Source organism: Tursiops truncatus, chromosome Y, assembly GCF_011762595.2.
Source record: "Tursiops truncatus isolate mTurTru1 chromosome Y, mTurTru1.mat.Y, whole genome shotgun sequence".
Taxonomy (NCBI): Eukaryota; Metazoa; Chordata; class Mammalia; order Artiodactyla; family Delphinidae; genus Tursiops; species Tursiops truncatus.
Window position 1 is genome coordinate 25,560 of NC_133428.1, and position 18,081 is coordinate 43,640.

General features: G+C 48.8%; 1 protein-coding gene and 1 non-coding gene across 7 annotated transcripts in view; one reads left to right on the plus strand and one right to left on the minus strand.

Annotated features, from left to right (window-relative positions):
* Nucleotides 1-18,081, minus strand: part of LOC101330266 (protein Shroom2) — a 135,852-nt gene that overhangs the window by 20,841 nt on the left and 96,930 nt on the right. The gene's annotated exons all lie outside the window — the stretch shown is intronic.
* On the plus strand, nucleotides 10,973-11,045 carry TRNAG-UCC (transfer RNA glycine (anticodon UCC)). The gene has a single exon. It is a non-coding gene; the product is annotated as a tRNA-Gly (tRNA).

The window sequence follows — 18,081 nt, forward strand, 5'->3', positions numbered from 1 at the left end:
AGAACTGCAAAGGCAGCCGCGATATACGGCTTCGGGTGCTCATTCCCCTGTGGAACACACTCAGGACCTGTTACCAAGGAGACAGCAGCTCCCAGGGCAGGGAGGACAGGCAGCAGGTTCTCAGCGGCTGAGGATTCCACAGACCCGCAGCCCCCTCCGGGGGCTGGAGCCCAGCAGGCCGACTGGACGCTGTGAAGGACACGGGGAGGAGAAAGGTCCGCGACAGGACTGCAGAGGGAAACACAGCTAATCTGAAGGGGGAAGAGCGCAGGAAAGGCCACCTTCAACACTGCCCAGTAGTGCAAACACCCTGCGAGAGGACACAAACCACTGTTAACAGCCCCAAAAAATGTAATAAAAAAAAACAATTATAAGTTATGTATCAAATGCTCTTGAAATCCCGTCAACACTGCTCTGATTCAAATCTCCACTTTTTTTTTTTTTTTTTGGTACGTGGGTCTCTCACTGTTGTGGCCTCTCCCGTTGCGGAGCACAGGCTCCGGACGCGCAGGCTCAGCGGCCATGGCTCACGGGCCCAGCCGCTCCGCGGCATGTGGGATCCTCCTGGATCGGGGCACGAACCCGTGTCCCCTGCATCGGCAGGCGGACTCTCAACCACTGCGCCACCAGGGAAGCCCTCAAGTCTCCACTTCTGATCATGGTGTGGAGACAGCCAGCCCTGTGTCTAAGCACAGGCTGCATCCCTGAGAGGCAGCGGCTCTATTTCCAGATGCCATCTGTTCCTGACGAGCCCGTGACGTCACTGGGCTCCTTGTGTCCTCGGGTGCCAGTGTTCTGCTCCCTGCCGCCCCATGTTCTGCACAGCTGCCCTGCCCTCACACAGGCCCGCGGCTCCGCAAGCCCTGCAGTCTCCCGGCCTCTGGGTAGCCCCTAGCACAGGGCTGGTCACTCTCTCTGATGACTGTACTGTTCACTGGTCTCCACTCTCACCCTGGGGCTGTGAGCACCTCGACGGAGACAGGGAGCCAGGTTTTCTTCTCCAGGGCCTCGCGGGCCATCGTTAGCTACGTGCACTGGGTCACACCACGGCCTGGACGTCTGTTACATGCACAAATGCATTCATGGCTTTCGGTCCCCGGGCAGAAAGGTAAGGAGGGAAGACGCATTTTTTCGGAGATGCAGGCAGCAGGGTTCACATGAGCTTGCATGTGAACATTCCCAACATAAGCAAGTGTTTCTGGATCTCCCTGGGATCACTAAGTTAGCACACCTCTGTAAACAGGGTGAGCAATTATCCTCACCAAAGAAGAGAGAAAAATTCCAACTCTTTGGACAACTTAACTCACACAGGCTCCTTCCCTCCCTTCCTAAGTACTTCTGGAATCAATGATCAGAAGAGGACGCACGGCCAAGTGTGACTTGTGCCCACAGCTACGGCTGGAGGCTGTTCCTCCTAACGTGCTCTGGGGCCTGAGGCGGCTAGAGAGAACTAGGCCACGCCCGACTGGGGCTCCCTCGGGCACCCACTTGCAGGCGCAGAAGCACTTACTAGCTATGTGCCGTCGGGCAAGTGACTGTGCCCCCACGGAGGTTCATTCCCTAACCTCCCCGGGTGAACCACAGGCCACATGGGGTCGCTGCGGGCGGGGGCAGAGGCAGACAAAGCCCCTGGTGTGGAAGGACCGGAGTGGGGCTTCCTACCAGCCGGATGCTACACCTGGCACCCACCAGGAAGGGGCCGGCGTGCGGCCGAGCAGACCCCAGAGCAGGTCCCCGCGATACCGACACCCTGTGTACCTTCTCCCCACATCACGGCACAGCACAGGCCCCCGAGCGGGGAAGGGCATCCCAACGGCAGCCCCCCACCCACCCCGGGGCATCTGTGGGTACGAAGGGCACCACCGGAACTCCGTGCAGTGGAACTGCCTCATTGCAACAACAGAGAGGGGGAGACAGAGAGAACTTCCAGCGGATACCACCACTTAGACTGTACACATGGCCAGCACACCGCCAAGGTCAGCCATGGACCGGGCGGCTGGGTGCTCCGAGAAGTGTGCTTGAGAACGTGCTGCAGACCCAGGGTCCGGGGCCTGCGCTGTCTGCAGAGTGAAATTGCCTGACAGCTGGTGAGACCCGAGGGGCTGCCTTCCAACAGAGACATGCTTCCACCAAGGACTTGAGTCACAGTCCGAGGTTCCTAGAAACCGCACGTCTGTTGGCTGCGGGTGTGAACCACGGTGATTCTGTGAAGTGTCGAACTGTCTGTTAACGATCAGGGACACTGGCGTGTTGGGATGTATCAGGCATCGCCACTCAGGTTGTCTGAAGCCGGAGGACCACCAGGCCTTAGCACAGGGCCAGGGGGCTGGGGGGACACGGGACACCCACACCGTTCCATGTGCAGGTCTCCTGAAGGAGCCGCTGGTGTCGCCAGGGATCTTCCTGTCCCCCAAGGAATCCCCAGCAGCCACCCATCGCCTTGGGGAACTGCAGGCTCGTCTGTCTACACGGCACCCCATACAAGCCCAATGAGATGGGGGGCAAGACGTGGGAACCCAAGAGAGGCCGTCAACCAGCTGACCAACCAATCCATTCACCAATGGACAGAAACACATGAGAGTCCGTTCAAACAGCACGGATGCCCTGGAATGACGGCGTTACCACTCTTCTCCCAGGAGACACCAGTTTTCCTTGGCATTTCCCACATGGGGAGCCCCCCAAGGGCACAGGCTGTCCGACTGTCCTTCTCTCTGTTTCCAGGCACAAAACCAACACTGACCAAATGAATGCACAGATATGCCCTCACTGGAGGGCATGCAGGAGGGCCGTGTCCACAAGTTCAGCTCCCAATGTGTATCCTGGAGGACCACCTTCAGGGAAGACGGTAGCCTGAATCATGCTTCACTTACTCATTTTTCTTTTCTTTTTTTTTTTTTTGCCTGCACGGCACAGCTTGTAGGAGGACCTTAGTTCCCCGACCAGGGACTGAACGCCAGCCCTCGGCAGTGAGAGCGCAGAGTCCTAACCACTGGACCACCGGGGAAGTCCCCGGTCATTTCTTCCCTGCAACCTCTCCAGGGAAGCTTCCTCTGCACCAGCCCCCAAGCAGGCTCTCCCTTCCGCGACTCTAATGCCATGTGGGGAAAGCACTTACTTTACAAAACCAGATGAAATGTTACTCCTTCCGTGTCTTAACAGATGGATAAAAAGGTCTGCTGCTTCCTTTGGGTTTTATTTTTGCTTGCAGGAACTTGGATGGTAAGAGGAAAGAACTCGAATTAGGGAGACTGATGTCATTTGTGGTTAAGTGGGAAGAACAGATGAAAAGACGCCACTCACAGATGATCCAAAACCAAATGTGTAAAGGCACTGATTTCTTGAGGGGCTGGTTTCCAGTAACAGAGAACACCTGGGTCCAGAGATGATCACCTGGGACAGCCCCTCAAGTATCCAGCGCTACGTTTTCTTTGAGAATCCATTCCAGGCCTTTCTTACTTCTGTCGCTAGAGACCTTCATTCTTCGTCCCAAGATGTGATCCTTGGAGGTTTTGTTTTTGTTTTGACAGAAATCAGGCAAATCCCCTCTGCCAATCAAAGCTCCAGACCGGTTTCTGTTGCAAAATTATTTTTCAGAAGAAGAGAATCATATCACCATAGACTAACGGAATAAAAATGCTATTTTCATGTGATTTTTTAAGCCAAGTTTTCTTCTGCCTTTCTCTTACTTGCTTTGCTAAAAACATACATTACACACAGTCTTTTGGGCAAGCCTGACACCGATCTGAAATTTTCTTACAACTGGCCAAACTGATTGGATTAAGATGTCTGGAGAGGCGGGGCTGGCCATCAGCAACGCTGGGCCACCTGTCATAGGTGACAATGTGAGTGCGTGCTGTAAGCTGACTCGGCAATCAGGCGGGACACGATCTGTCTTGTGAAGCTGGAGGACAGAAGAGGGTCCTCAGGGATCCACAGTGACCTCCCAGTCCCAGTGCGGAGCTGCTACCTCTTCAGATGGGCACTCAGACCCCTCGGCTCAGCTGCACACAAAGGCAGCCAAGCCGGTCCCACACGCTCAGCCCCGGTCAACCAACAGCTGACCAGAAGACACCTGAAGCGCGGAACAAAACGCAAGCCACAGGCAGGGGAGGCACTCAAAAGCAGCTCCACCTGCCTTTGACCCTACAGCCCCTGCTACGCCCATAGGAGACCACTGTATCCTGTTTGACAGTAGACCAGGCTGTCTAGAGAGCTAAGTGGATACATTAGAAAGTATCCCAGGGCTTCCCTGGTGGCGCAGTGGTTGAGAGTCCGCCTGCCGATGCAGGGGACACGGGTTCGTGCCCTGGTCCAGGAAGATCCCACATGCCGCGGAGCTGCTGGGCCCGTGAGCCATGGCCACTGAGCCTGCGCGTCCGGAGCCTGTGCTCCGCAGCGGGAGAGGCCACAGCAGTGAGAGGCCCGCGTACCGCAAAAACAAAGTATCCCAAACCCACAGAAAAGAACAGAGCAAACTGTAACAAACATCAGAGGCTTTACTACCCTCCCAGGAATAAAGTTACCCTTTCCGTACTCGTTTCCAAAGTTTCCAAAAAGAAAAACTAGAATGCTGCAGATACACAACCCCTTGCCCTTCCCTCCCACCCAGAACCACCCCTGCCCTTACTGCGGAGAGCCGGGCAACATTTTTAGTTTTATTTTTTGGTTTTAAAGCAAGCTATCTATCTATCCATCTGTCTACGCATGGCTGCACTGGGTCTTCATTGCTGCGTGCGGGCTTTCTTGAGTTGCGGTAGGCGGCGGCTACTCTTTGTTGCGGTGCGCGGGCTTCTCACCGCGGTGGCTTCTCTTGTTGCGGAGCACGGGGTCTAGGCACACGGGCTTCAGTAGTTGTGGCACGCGGACTCAACAGTTGTGGCTCTCGGGCTCTAGAGCGCAGGCTCAGTAGTTGTGGCGCACGGGCTTAGTGTCTCCGCGGCATGTGGGATCTTCCCGGACCAGGGATCAAACCCATGTCCCCTGCCCGGCAGGTGGATTCTGAAACCACTGCGCCACGAGGGAAGTCCTAAAGTTTTTTAGGTAAGAAAATATCCACTGAATATGTGAGAGAGGATATACAGGCAATCCCCATAATCCGACAATCATCTTGTATTCACAGCCAACCTTATTTCTTCAAACCAACCCCCCCTCCAATTCTTGTCGAGACTATTCTGAAGAATGCAGATGATGATTTTAGACACACGAATCTAAGCTCTCCTCAGACTTACTCCATCAGAAAGCCAGGCCTGGGCAGATGGAGGTAGGGACCGGGGAGGAAATGCTTGCCTGCAAATCTGTGTCTGACAGAACACCTCCCAGGCAATCTGGATGTCACGCCAGTGTTAGGAAGCTGTGCTTTATGGGACCTCCCTTCCCAACTTCCTTCTCTCTCACTTTTCTATCCACTTTGGGTATTAAAAGCTACTCCTGAAGTTTTCATCCTTGGCGTGGCATGTCTCTCCCCAACTAGATCATCATCATCTGAAAAAAAACAAAACGATGAGATACCCCTTGGTACCAAGCCTGCAGGGACCAACCCACAGTCGTGCACCAGGACAGGCTTCCCGAACCCTGGCCCAGGGGATTGGGCGCTTGGGCTGTAGTTTGCTGAGCCCTGGTCTAGAAATCAAGGAAGACAGTAATTTTTGCAAAATGCAAACATATGTCAGTGCTCACTTTGATACGCACTCTGCAGGCTATGACAAGAATGCTAGGGAAGGGATTTCATTTACATGGGGGAGCATCTGGGGAGTTTTTTTAAAACAACGATTTTAATTACTTTTCTGTGCCCCCCTCCTTTTGAGCTGCTAGTAGGAGCAATGGTCCCTCGTGACCGTCCACCTGTGAACCAAGGGCACCTCCACAAACTGTCATTCAAAGTCGTGACGGTCCACAAAAAAGGGTGGTGGGGGGGAATTCTGCGGTGGCCCAGGGGTTAGGACTCTGCACTTGCACTGCCACGGCTCCAGGTTCAATCCCTAGTTGGGGAACTAAGATCCTGCAAGCTGTACAGAGCAGCCCAAAAAAATAATAATAATAACCAAAAATGACAAAAACAAAGTCATAAGAGTTAGAAGAAAAATCAGGTCTGGACAGTCACCGTGATAGATATTATTTTATTACGGCAGACATTTACCTTAGTAACAGTTTTAGGAACATCTAAGTTGTGTCATTTTTATTTAGCCAGTGTCATTTTTTATTAAGTGTGATCTACGGTTGATGAAAACGAAAAAGCTAAAAATGTTAGGCCCTAGGTAACAAGCAACTATGAATTTGGGTTCACCTTAATTCTTGTCCCTTACCCTTACAGGTACACGCTCTTCTGAGCCACTTCGCTGTTTTAAAAAGGCACGTTTGATTTCCTAGACAGGTAGCTATGGATGTAGGAGGTTTTCACATTCCATAACATTTCCACTTGCATTTTTCTCCACAGCCCATCCCACTTTTATCAAGGTATCAATTACATACCATAAAGTTCACTGATTCGAGGTGTACCCGGTGGACGAGTTTGGGTAAATGTGCAAGGCTGTGCGTTCACCAGCACAACCAAGCCTAAGTACAATTCCACTGCCTAAGAAAGTTTCCTTTCGCTCTACGGCGGTCATTGCCTGAAACCCTTGTAAGTTACTCAGCACTCTTGTCTGCAAAGATGGCCGACTGTCTGCAGCAGATGTGAAGGATTCAAACTACGAGTCAAACCATATTGCAGTTATAAGGGGGAAACACCCCATTTCAACACATTAGAGCGTGAATCCATTTACAACATTCACAAGTTACATTTTCTGAAAGCAAAGCCATCTCGCGGTGACTTTTCCGGAATGTTCAAGCGTCCTGTGTGATAGATGACCGGTGACGGGCATGTCCAATCCTCCTGTCTCCTCTACTTCTTCAATTTTATAGACACGCACACATCTTAATTACAGTTAGCATGGAAGGCAGATATGCTTAATTCTCTCCCCCTAAAATTTCCCGCCCTCCCACCCAACTCAAGGCCAGCCTGCCCGCTTTGATCTGCCAGGTTCCCTCACGTCCGCCCCAAACCACCTGCCACTCGCCAGTCACCCCCGTTCCTGCACATACACTTCGGACAAAGGTCCTTCCCCGCCCCACACGGTTGGGGCTCCCTTTTCTGCCGCGTGGACACCGTTCCTATTCTTTAAGATCCAAATGAAGGGAAACTTTTTTGCGATCAAGCGCTTCCCCGGCCTATTGCCAAAGATAAGCCTTTCTGCTCGTGAACCCCCATAAGGATTTAATCTCTATGGGTTTGTCCCTAAACTGTACTTGACGCATCTGTATTATTTTAATTTAATATCACTCCTCTTGGCTAGACTGACAGCACCCACTTCTGTCTTGTCTACCCTGTGTGTCCCGGGTCCTAACAGTGCCTGGCACAAAGCAGGTTTCAGCAACGGCCCAGGGAGGTAACAGGAAGGAAGGTGGGGGGGAGAAGGGGGAGGGAGGGAGGGAGGGGGGAGGGGGAGGAGGAGGGAGGGAAGGTACAGGACTGGAAGTCAAAGCAGGCAGACTGATTCTCTTGGGCCTTCTGACTACCCTACATCACAGCCATTTACACTTATGTTATGGACTGAATGTTTGTGTCCCCTGAAAATTCATGTTCAATCTTAACCCCCAACATGATGGTATCACATGGCTGGGAAATGATTAGGTTGTAAGGGTGGAGCCCTCGTGAGTGGCATTAGTGCCCGTATAAGAAGACACACAAGAGAGCTTGCTTCCCACCACGCCCCTGCTCTCCACCGTGTGAGGACACAGCAGGACGATGGCTGTCTGCCCACCAGGAAAGGGGTCTCACCAGGAACTGAACTGGCCAGCACCTTGATCTTGGACTGTGAGAGATAAATGACCATTGCTGAAGTCACCTGGTCTGTGGTAATCTGTTATGTATTATTCTCCATTACAGCAGAGGGTAAGCGCCTTCAAGGGAGGTGCTCTGTCTACCTGATACGACTTTGCAGGCTCCAGGGCACCTAACCACACGAACACAATCGGTAACCTGTAAGATATTGTACGATGTCACCCAAAGACCTGTCCATTGAGAATGCACTTCTTCTTCTGATCTGGAAACCAACCCACACCCTCAGGAGTCCAGCGTGTCGGAGCTGACGGGCCTGGGAGAGGACTCACGTTGCCCCCTCACCTTACCTGAGAGGTGGGCAGCCCCGGCTCCATCTCCGCTTATGACCACCACGCTGCCCCGACTGCTACAGACACGAGTCCAACGGGCAGATTCCATTAGGGTGACTTGGTCATTAAGGGCAATTCGAACTAACTTGATCTTTCCATAAAACAATGACCATCACAAAAATATTAACTGATTATTGAGAAGCCCTTGGCTCTTTTGAATCTGTTTAGTTTATAGTTCTACGACACCTATTTACCTTATTTCAACATACTTACACCCTCAATGATCAAATGTTTTGAGGTGACTTATCAGACGAAAACACAGCAGGAGCATTAAAATGAACATAGAAACATCCCAACAAGAGATAATATCTTTTTAAAAAGTGAAAAGGCATAAGGGTGGGAAAGCATCACAAAGAGGCTTGTCATTAGGGTATATGTGCCTCCAATGTCATTTGAGTGTATGTGCCTCAAATGTGACCCTGAGGTTCCTGCCACCCAGAGCAAAAAGGGAGGACGGTGAGTGGGGGTTATTGGGAAAGAGGGCACGTCTCTATTCTCGGGGAGACAAATCTAGTACCAACCTCCACCTACAGAGCTCCACACACCCGAGAAAGCACAGCATGTCCGCCTCACTGATGCCACGAGCCTAAGTGACCCGCCCGACCCCCTGAGCGAGGATTGCAGCGCCCATCTTTTGACTCCTGCTTCCACATGGCATCACCACATTAGACGTTCATCAAACCCGCGGGTTCTTCTCCCAAGCAGTTTTATCTTCTCTGCAAAGCACTGCAGAGTATTTCAGATGGCAGTCTACACCTCACAAGGGATTCAGCCCATAGACCCCCGGGTGGACACCCTTTCTGCAAACACTGAGCCGAGTGCACAGCCACCAGGAGCCAGCAGACACCAGAATACAAACAGACTGCACAAAGCCACCTGGCAAGGGTGATGATGTGACAGTTAAAAACACTCGTATGGTTTAAAAGAAAATCTAACCACACCAGTCAGAATGGCCATCACGGCTCTCTGACTTCAGCCTATATTACAAAGCTACAGTAATCAAGACAGTATGGTACTGGCACAAAAACAGAAATATAGATCAACGGAACAGGATAGAAAGCCCAGAGATAAACACACGCACCTATGGTCACCTAATCTATGACAAAGGAGGCAAGGATATACAATGGAGAAAAGACAGCCTCTTCAATAAGTGGTGCTGGGAAAACTGGACAGCTACATGTAAAAGAATGAAATTAGAACACTCCCTAACACCATACACAAAAATAAACTCCAAATGGATTAAAGACCTAAATGTAAGGCCAGACACCATGAAACTCTCAGAGGAAAACATAAGAAGAATACTCTTTGACAGAAATCACAGCAAGATCTTTTTTGACCCATCTCCTAGAGTAATGGAAATAAAAAAAGTAAACAAATGAGACCTAATGAAACTTTAAAGCTTTTGCACAGCAAAGGAAACCAGAAACAAAACGAAAAGACAACCCACGGAATGGGTTTGCAAACAAAGTGACCAACAACCCACAGAAAATATCTGCAACCCACATAAAATCTTTGCAAACGAAGTGACCGACAAGGGATTAATCTCCAAAATATACAAACAGCTCATGCAGTTTAATATCAAAAAAACGAACAACCCAATCAAAAAGTAGGCGGAAGACCTAAGTAGACATTTCTCCAAAGAAGACATACAGATGGTCAAGAGGCACATGAAAAGATGCTCAACATCACTAATTATTAGAGAAATGCAAATAAAAACTACAATGAGGTATCACCTCACACCGGTCAGAATGGCCATCATCAAAATATCTACAAATAACAAATGCTGGACAGGGTGTGGAGAAAAGGGAACCCTCTTGCACTGTTGGTGGGAATGCAAATTGATACAGCCACTATGGAGAAGAGTATGGAGTTTCCTTAAAAAACTAAAAATAGAGCTACTGTACGATCCAGCAATCCCACTCCTGGGCGTATATCTAGAGAAAACCGTAATTCGAAAAGATACACGGCACACCAATGTTCACTGAAGCACTCTTTACAATAGCCAGGTCATGGAAGCAACCTAAATGCCCACTGACAGATGAATGGATAAAGAAGATGTGGTACATATATACAATGGAATATTACTCAGCCATAAAAAGGAATGAAATTGGGTCATTTGTAGAGATGTGGATGGACCTAGAGACTGTCATACAGAGTGAAGTAAGTCAGAAAGAGAAAGACAGATATCGTATATTAACGCATATATTTGGAATCTATAAAAATGGTACAGATGAACCTATTTGCAAAGCAGAAACAGGGACACAGAAGTAGAGAACAAATGTACGGACACCAAGCGGGGGAAAGGGAGGTGGGATGAATTGGGAGATTGGGATTGACATATATACAGTACTATGTATAAAATAGATAATTAATGAGAACCTGCTGTATAGCACAGGAAACGCTACTCAATGCTCTGTGGTGACCTAAATGGGAAGGAAATCCAAAACAGAGGGGATATATGTACACATATAGCTGATTTACTTTGCTGTACAGCAGAAACTAACACAACATTGTAAAGCAACTATACCCCAATTAAGAGGGAAAAAAAAACCCAAACACTTGTACAGTTTTAAAAAAAAAAAAAACAACTAACCACACCAGTCAGCATGGCCACCATCAAAAAGTCTACAAATAATAAATGCTGGAGAGGGTGTGGAGAAAAGGGAACCCTCCTGCACTCTTGGTGGGAATGTAAGTTGGTGCAGCCACTACAGAGAACAGTGTGGAGGTTCCTTAAAAAATTAAAAATACAGCTGCTGGGAATTCCCTGGTGGTCCAGTGGTTAGGACTCTGTGCTTCCACTGCAGGCGGCCCAGGTTCAATCCCTGGTCAGGGAACTAAGATCCTGCAAGCCATGCAGCATGGCCGGAAAAAAAAAAAAAAGAAAGAAAGAAAGAAAGAAAGAGCTACCATATGATTCAGCAATCCCACTCCTGGGCATATGTCCAGAAAAGAGGAAAACTCTAATTCGAAAAGACACATGCACCCCAGCGTTCACAGCAGCATTATTTACAACAGCCAAGGCATGGAAGCAACCTAAATGCCCATCGACAGACGAATGGATAAAGAAGATGTGGGGTATACATATTCACTGGAATATTATTCAGCCATAAATAAGAATGAAATATTGCCATTTGCAGCAACATGGATGGACCTAGAGATTATCATACTAAGTAAGCCAGACAGAGAAAGACAAATGCCATGTGACATCTCTTAATATGTGGAATCTAAAAAATGATACAAACGAACTTACTTACAAAACAGAAGCGGACTCACAGACATAGAAAACGAACTTATGGTTCCCAAAGGGGAAAGGGAGGGGAGGAATGAATTAGGAGTTTGCGATTAACATATACACACTGCTATAAATAAAACAGACAAACAACAAGGACCTACTGTACAGCACAGGGAACTATATTCAATATCTTGTAATAACCTATAATGGAAAAGAATCTGAAAAAGAATACATATACACGTATAACTGAATCACTTTGCTGCACACCTAAAACACTGTAAATCAACTGTACTTCAATTAAAAAAAAAAAAATCTAACCCTAACCAACCATTAGTGTTTGACAAGCACACAACACACCTCGGGCATCTATTTGCAATGTAAAGAACAGTGATCAGCAGGAAGACATAGAAAATGTGAACAGTAATGCTCACAAGAAAAAATACAAATGGCTCGATAAGAGCACACAAGGAAGTTCAACTTTACTAGTCACCAAGGAAATGCTGGTTAAAAATGAAATAGTTTTGCCTACCAAGTCACAGAATTTTAAAAATGTCTAACATGGACAAGGTTTCGGGAGAAGGAGGACGGGCCTAGGCTGTTGGTGGTGGGCTATGAAAGGGACCCACCTTATGGAGGGCAACTTGGGGGTATTTTCCAAAAGACTGCCTGGCAATTCCATGTCTAGAATGTTCTCCTAAGGAAATGAGCGTGTAACAGCACAAATATTTCACCACTTATGTCCGCTGTGGTATCACTTCCCACTGTGAAAGACTGGGAACATCCCTACAAGCCCATGGTGTTCCTACTGGGCCACCGCATCTTAGAATGCCAGGCAGCACATGCGTACAAGGGGAGAAAAAGCTGTTCATATACAGTACGTATCGTGTGATCACATGTCTATCAATGAACATTTGTGCTGAAAAAGGACACGAAGTGGGTACAGCGGTCTCTCTGGACGGTGAGGCTGAGGGCAATTTTTAATGTCTTCATTCTGCTTTCCGGAATTTAAAGAAGGAAATGTTATTACAGACTATATACCACACACCCTAGAAGGCTGTAACCACAGATAAGCATAAATCCTAGCTCTCAAAAACATACAACAAGCTTATGAAATAAGGAGCCATTTTTTAATTCTGGGAAACTCTGTGGTAAGAGATTAAAACATACTTAGAATAGCATAGGATCTCCGAAAATTAAGAGAAAACCATCTGCTTTAAGCGTGTCCTTTTAGCGCAATGCACGTGACCCAAAATTTTGAAAATACCATCTCAGAATATTGCATGATTGTTACTCAGCTGAACCATATTTAGAAATGATTACTCAATAGGCTTCAGATATATACTGTACATGAAAATTTACTTTATTCCTATATAAAATGTCTGTAATACATATTTATGTGCACATGTGTATATATACACATACTTGCATGCTCATGTGTATACATATACATGCAGGTGTACACACATATATCTGCAGGTGTGTATGTCTGTATAAATGTTTAATACCTTCCTAGAATTTCTAGTTATTCTGTTTTTTTTTTTTTTTTTTTTTGCGGTACGCGGGCCCCTCACTGTTGTGGCCTCTTCCGTTGCGGAGCGCAGGCTCAGCAGCCATGACTCACGGGCCCAGCCGCTCCGCGGCATGTGGGATCCTCCCGGACCGGGGCACGAACCCGCGTCCCCTGCGTTGGCAGGCGGACTCTCAACCACTGCGCCACCAGGGAAGCCCCTAGTTATTCTATTTTTAATGGCCTCCAAATATGTGTAAGCGCCCACTGGCTGGACTTTTTAACAAAGTCATTAAATAACACATGGTATGTAAGCTGTACCTGGGAGAACTTCGTCCGGTAGCAGCTGACTTCACCACAGAACACCCAAGTGGGTGTGCTGTCAGTGACACTGCCATTGCATCAAGAAACCCCTGCAGAAAAAAAAAAAGAAACCCCTGCAGAAAAAAAAAAAGAAACCCCTGCAGGCAGAAAAATCAAGTCTGCTGCAGAGCTCATTTATTGACAGACGGATCTCAAAGATGCTACACACGCGTGTATCTCATATATGTCTTCACTCACATGAATGTTGGTAGCAAATGAATACAACAATACAACCCACTGGCCTGGATGTGTCATTTAAGGGGAATCTGAGTCCCTGGCTTCTCTCCCCGAGAATCAAAAATGATGATAGCTGAAAGGGTCCTCAGAAATCACTCCATCCAAACTTCCTATTTCGTGGATGAAGAAACAGAAGGTCACGTCCACGCAGGCTTGGGACCTGAGTCCGCAGTTTCTCAGCCTGGTTAAGAGGTCTTTGTATTACACCACTGCCCCGGAAACCCACACTGGAACCCCTTCTCACTGCACTGTTGGTGCACTGGCCCTGGGACGTGACAGCTAATAACAGAAGAGGTGTGGCATCTTATACAGGTCTATATGCAGGCTGTGCCCATCTGGAGAACCTTCCAACATCCGAGGTGGCAGGACTTAGCAGGAACCCAGCAGATTGAAGAGCAGCCGTACTGCATGCAGGGCTCTCCATTAGGAAGCTGTGTGAGTCCAGTTACTGAAGCCCCAGAAGCTGTGTGAATCCAGTTACTGAAGCCCCAGAAGCTGTGTGAATCCAGCTACTGAAGCCCCAGTTTGCTTATCGTCAAATGAACATGGTACCCACGTTGTGAGGTCCAAGGTATACAGGCGAGAAGCCCTTCTGAACCTTAAGTAATGAACACAAAGGATTCTGCAAGTCTTTTTTCAAAGGTGAAAAACTAAATAACTTTAGGATCTCTTCAGACATCCAGGGATGTCTACAAGCCTCACAGAAATGACTTATCTAACCTGTTGGAGAGAAAGCCCGCTAGAACACACGAGTGTCTGCTGACCGGGGAGAGATGGGCCGATCCGGTGGACACAAAACACCACCTCTTGTTTCTACTGCTTCCCCACCTAGACCTTCCTAAATTTTAATGCACACAAGAGGCAAAGAATTCAAGGCAGTGAGAGTAAAGCAAATGCATTCTACAGGCCACGTGAAGTATTAGCTTCCGCAACCTCCAAAACCCAAAGGTGGCTGGGGGAGCCGCCGGTTCACGCCAAACACGCAGCCATCAGCATACATTTAGGGCTGTCTGTCACCCCAGCTGGGCAGGAGAAGCCTTACCTGCCCTGCATGGTCAACACCAATATGCATGGTGATTTCTAATACTCCTTTTATTAATGGCTTTTCTGTGTTTTGTTCGTTCATGCATTCATGGATGAAAATACCCCTGCAAATATTTTTCCCTAAGGGGTATATGTTTGTGGGCATGTGTGTGAGAGAGACAGAGAGAGAAAGTGTGAAATGTTTTTTCCATTCTGCTTGACCAAAAGCTGCACAGAGATGTCCAGTTTCCTACCAGCCATCAAATACTTTTCTGCAACATAATCATAAAAAATATTTATAATACACGCCCTCAAAGATTCTGCTCTGCAAGGAAAAGAAATATGTCAACCATTCATCAAACCTGTCCCTAATCTTCAGTTATTTTACGACATGTTAAAATATCATTTTCCATGCCTTCATTGTGTAAGTCTTCAGACAATGTATACGACAGCAGGTTCTTTCATTATAAATGCTGTCAGGTAGATTTCTGAAAACCTGTCTTCAAACCCCTGTGCCTCTTTACGTTCCACCTAAGCACGACCACTAAGTCATTTCAAGATTGACTCCTACCCACGTGAGTCAGTCAGTGCAGACCCGAACTGTGCGTGAGCGTCTGTGTACCACACACATGCAGCCGTTTCCCTGTGGAAATGGCACACTCCCGCCACACACACAGAAGCCTGCTTTAGTGAAGCCAAACAATTTCAGTCGTTTAGAAATATGGCCAAAATTAATAACTTGTTTTATTTATCACAATATAAAAGGCAAAAAAAAAAACCCCAAACCCCACAGCACATGTACAGTAAACCCCGCAAGAAATGCTGCCTTTAAATTGTCACGACTGCAGAGCAAAAGCTGCAAAATGCTCAGAACCACCCCGTGCCATTTTCTCCATTTGCATTTTTTCATTGCCATCAGCAGGCGATGAGTGAATTTACCCACCAAGCATCTTTTTCATGACTCAACACGCACACCTGATTTCCCTGCCTTTTTCATTCTGATGTGGCTGACTCACCATTTCCTTTCTACATCCACAGTCAAAGCCTCCGTTGTGAGAACGCTCATGTCTCACTGCTACGGAAAAAGAAAAGGCAAAGCAAGGAAGGGTCTTCGTGAAACGCTAGTGCCCTCCCGCCGGTCTCCTCGGGGACCCTTCGGCAGGGAAGGCAGGTCTGCAGACCTCACGTGGAGCGCGCCCCACATACCAAGGGCTCCCAGTCACACCAGCTCACCAGAGCAAGTCCAGAGGGGCACTGCCTTCTAGCTCCAGCGCGCTTTCAGCCAACGGCAGAAACCCAGGCGACCAAAACCGCACGTGTGTACAAGCACACACACACACACAGACACACACAGCACGGGCTCGCGTGCCCACACACACACGTGCGCACGGGCAGAGCTCAGGTGGACTCTGCACGCCGATCTGCATTATCGTTCCCTTTCAGGCAGAACAACACGTGAGGAGCGTGTCTGCAGACCTCTCCCACTGGCCTCACACCGCCCTGTGAGCTGATCACCTGCTCTTCAAAACAGCACAACAAAAGGGGCACGAGTCGCTGCAAAGCCTGGCACACAGCCACGGCGGCAGGAAAGCATCCCTGTCCTGCAGGAGATGCTCCGAGAGGGGACCCAGGCTCTCTTACCGGCTCTCCGCCCGCCGTGAGCACAGCGCCCCACGGACCCGCTCTGCGGCAGCCCCGGCGTCCTCGTGACGGTCAAGTTCACGCAGCCCCGCCCCCGCCCCCCCACTCTAACCCCGGGCCTCAAGGCTCCCTTGTGACCTCACTGACGACTCCTGACCTCAGGGGGAAATGTTCCCAAGGCTTCTCTGCCTAAACCCCCAAAGCCTTGCCCTTTTAAACCCCTAAAGGCACGGGTGTCTTCCTCTTTGTAATTTAAAAGAAGGAAACGCAGAAAAGCCTGCTGCACGAATTTTACGCAGCTTTGCCTGTTTAACTGTGCTAGACCATCGCATAACGTGTGCAATCCAAGGCTCAATCCCACAGCCGTTAAGTCAGATGAAACAATGACGTTTAAAACAAAACAAAACAAAAACAAACAATAGCCTAGTTTACGTTCTTCTGTATCTGGGGGTTTATTACACACTCAGGAGGAACGTAACCCAAACAACTAACAAAGTGTTTCCGGAGGTTTCACTGCGCACAAGGCATTCGCTGCAGACCACAAAGGGGTCACAGGCTGACCCTGACACTTCACAATGAACTGCATTGAAAGTCCCCGCGCCCCACCTCCCCTCCTCAGGCAGCTCCCGCCCCCTGCCGCAGGCAGTGCCCCTCCCACCAGGGTCTCTAACAGCCGCACGGACAACCCCGACCCTCCCCAGTCCTGCACTTACCCTCCGGGACGGATTGTCTCATTTCACCACCTGCTTCAGTCAACGTCTTCAAAATTCACTGCGGTTACTTCCGACTCTTCCTCATTTAAACCAGTAACACGTGCTCCTTTGCAGCATCTCCCACGTTACCACTATTTCACCAAGAGTGACTTTTTCCATTTTTTCACACCTGCTTGATTTTAAGCACTGCGCTACTGCGTTCGTGTGACACCCATTTGGCATTTAAGTGAGTCTGCAAGGAAGGTTGGTGTGGCTATCCCATCATCCAGGGAAGGGAAGTTATTAGCAAGCTTAGGTGGCCTGATGCAAGCACACGGAGAACGAGAGTAAGAATCTGAACCTGTGTCTGCCCCCCCCCCACGTCCCACATTCTTTGCACTAGTTTTCATCTCCACGTGTTATTCTACCAAGTACAGGATCCCACCACTAAGAGAGGGCACCATCCACCCCAGGCCAGCTCCACACCTGTCTATACCTCAGAGCACAATGTGAGGCCATCCACGTAACAGGCATCCAGTAAGAGCCTGGCGGCTGACCAGGGATTTCACCCACTTACTGCTCAAAAGGTATGTTCCTGATGTTTACAAACTGAGTAACTCGAAACATCTCAAAACTTTATTTTAACATGGTTTTAGATTGACAGAAAAATTGCAACGAGAGGAGAATGTTCCCATGTACCCTACACCCCAGTTTCCCCTACTGTCTACACATGACATGAGTACCTTCGCCGTAACTAGTGACCCCAATCTTGGTACATTCATATTAACTGGAGTCTACGCTTTATTCAGACTTCCTTCACTCTCGCCTAATAGCCTCCTTCTGTCCCAGGATCCCAGCCAGGACACCACATTGCATTTAGTTGTCACATCTGCTTCAGCTCCTCCCACCTAAGCGACAGCTCAGACTGCCCTTGTTTTCCACGCCCTCCACGGTTTGGAGGAGTACCGTGCCGGCATTTTGCAGAATGCCTCTCAACTGGGATGCGTCTGATGTTTTTGTCGTGATTACCCTGGAGTTATGGACGTGGAGGGCAGGCCACAAGAGGTGAATGCCCTGCTTACCATACGATACCAAGGATCACGCCGTCAACACAGCAGTCTGCTCATCGGCTGGCAGGGTCAGGTACGGCGTGCATCCGCTTCTCCTCGGTCACG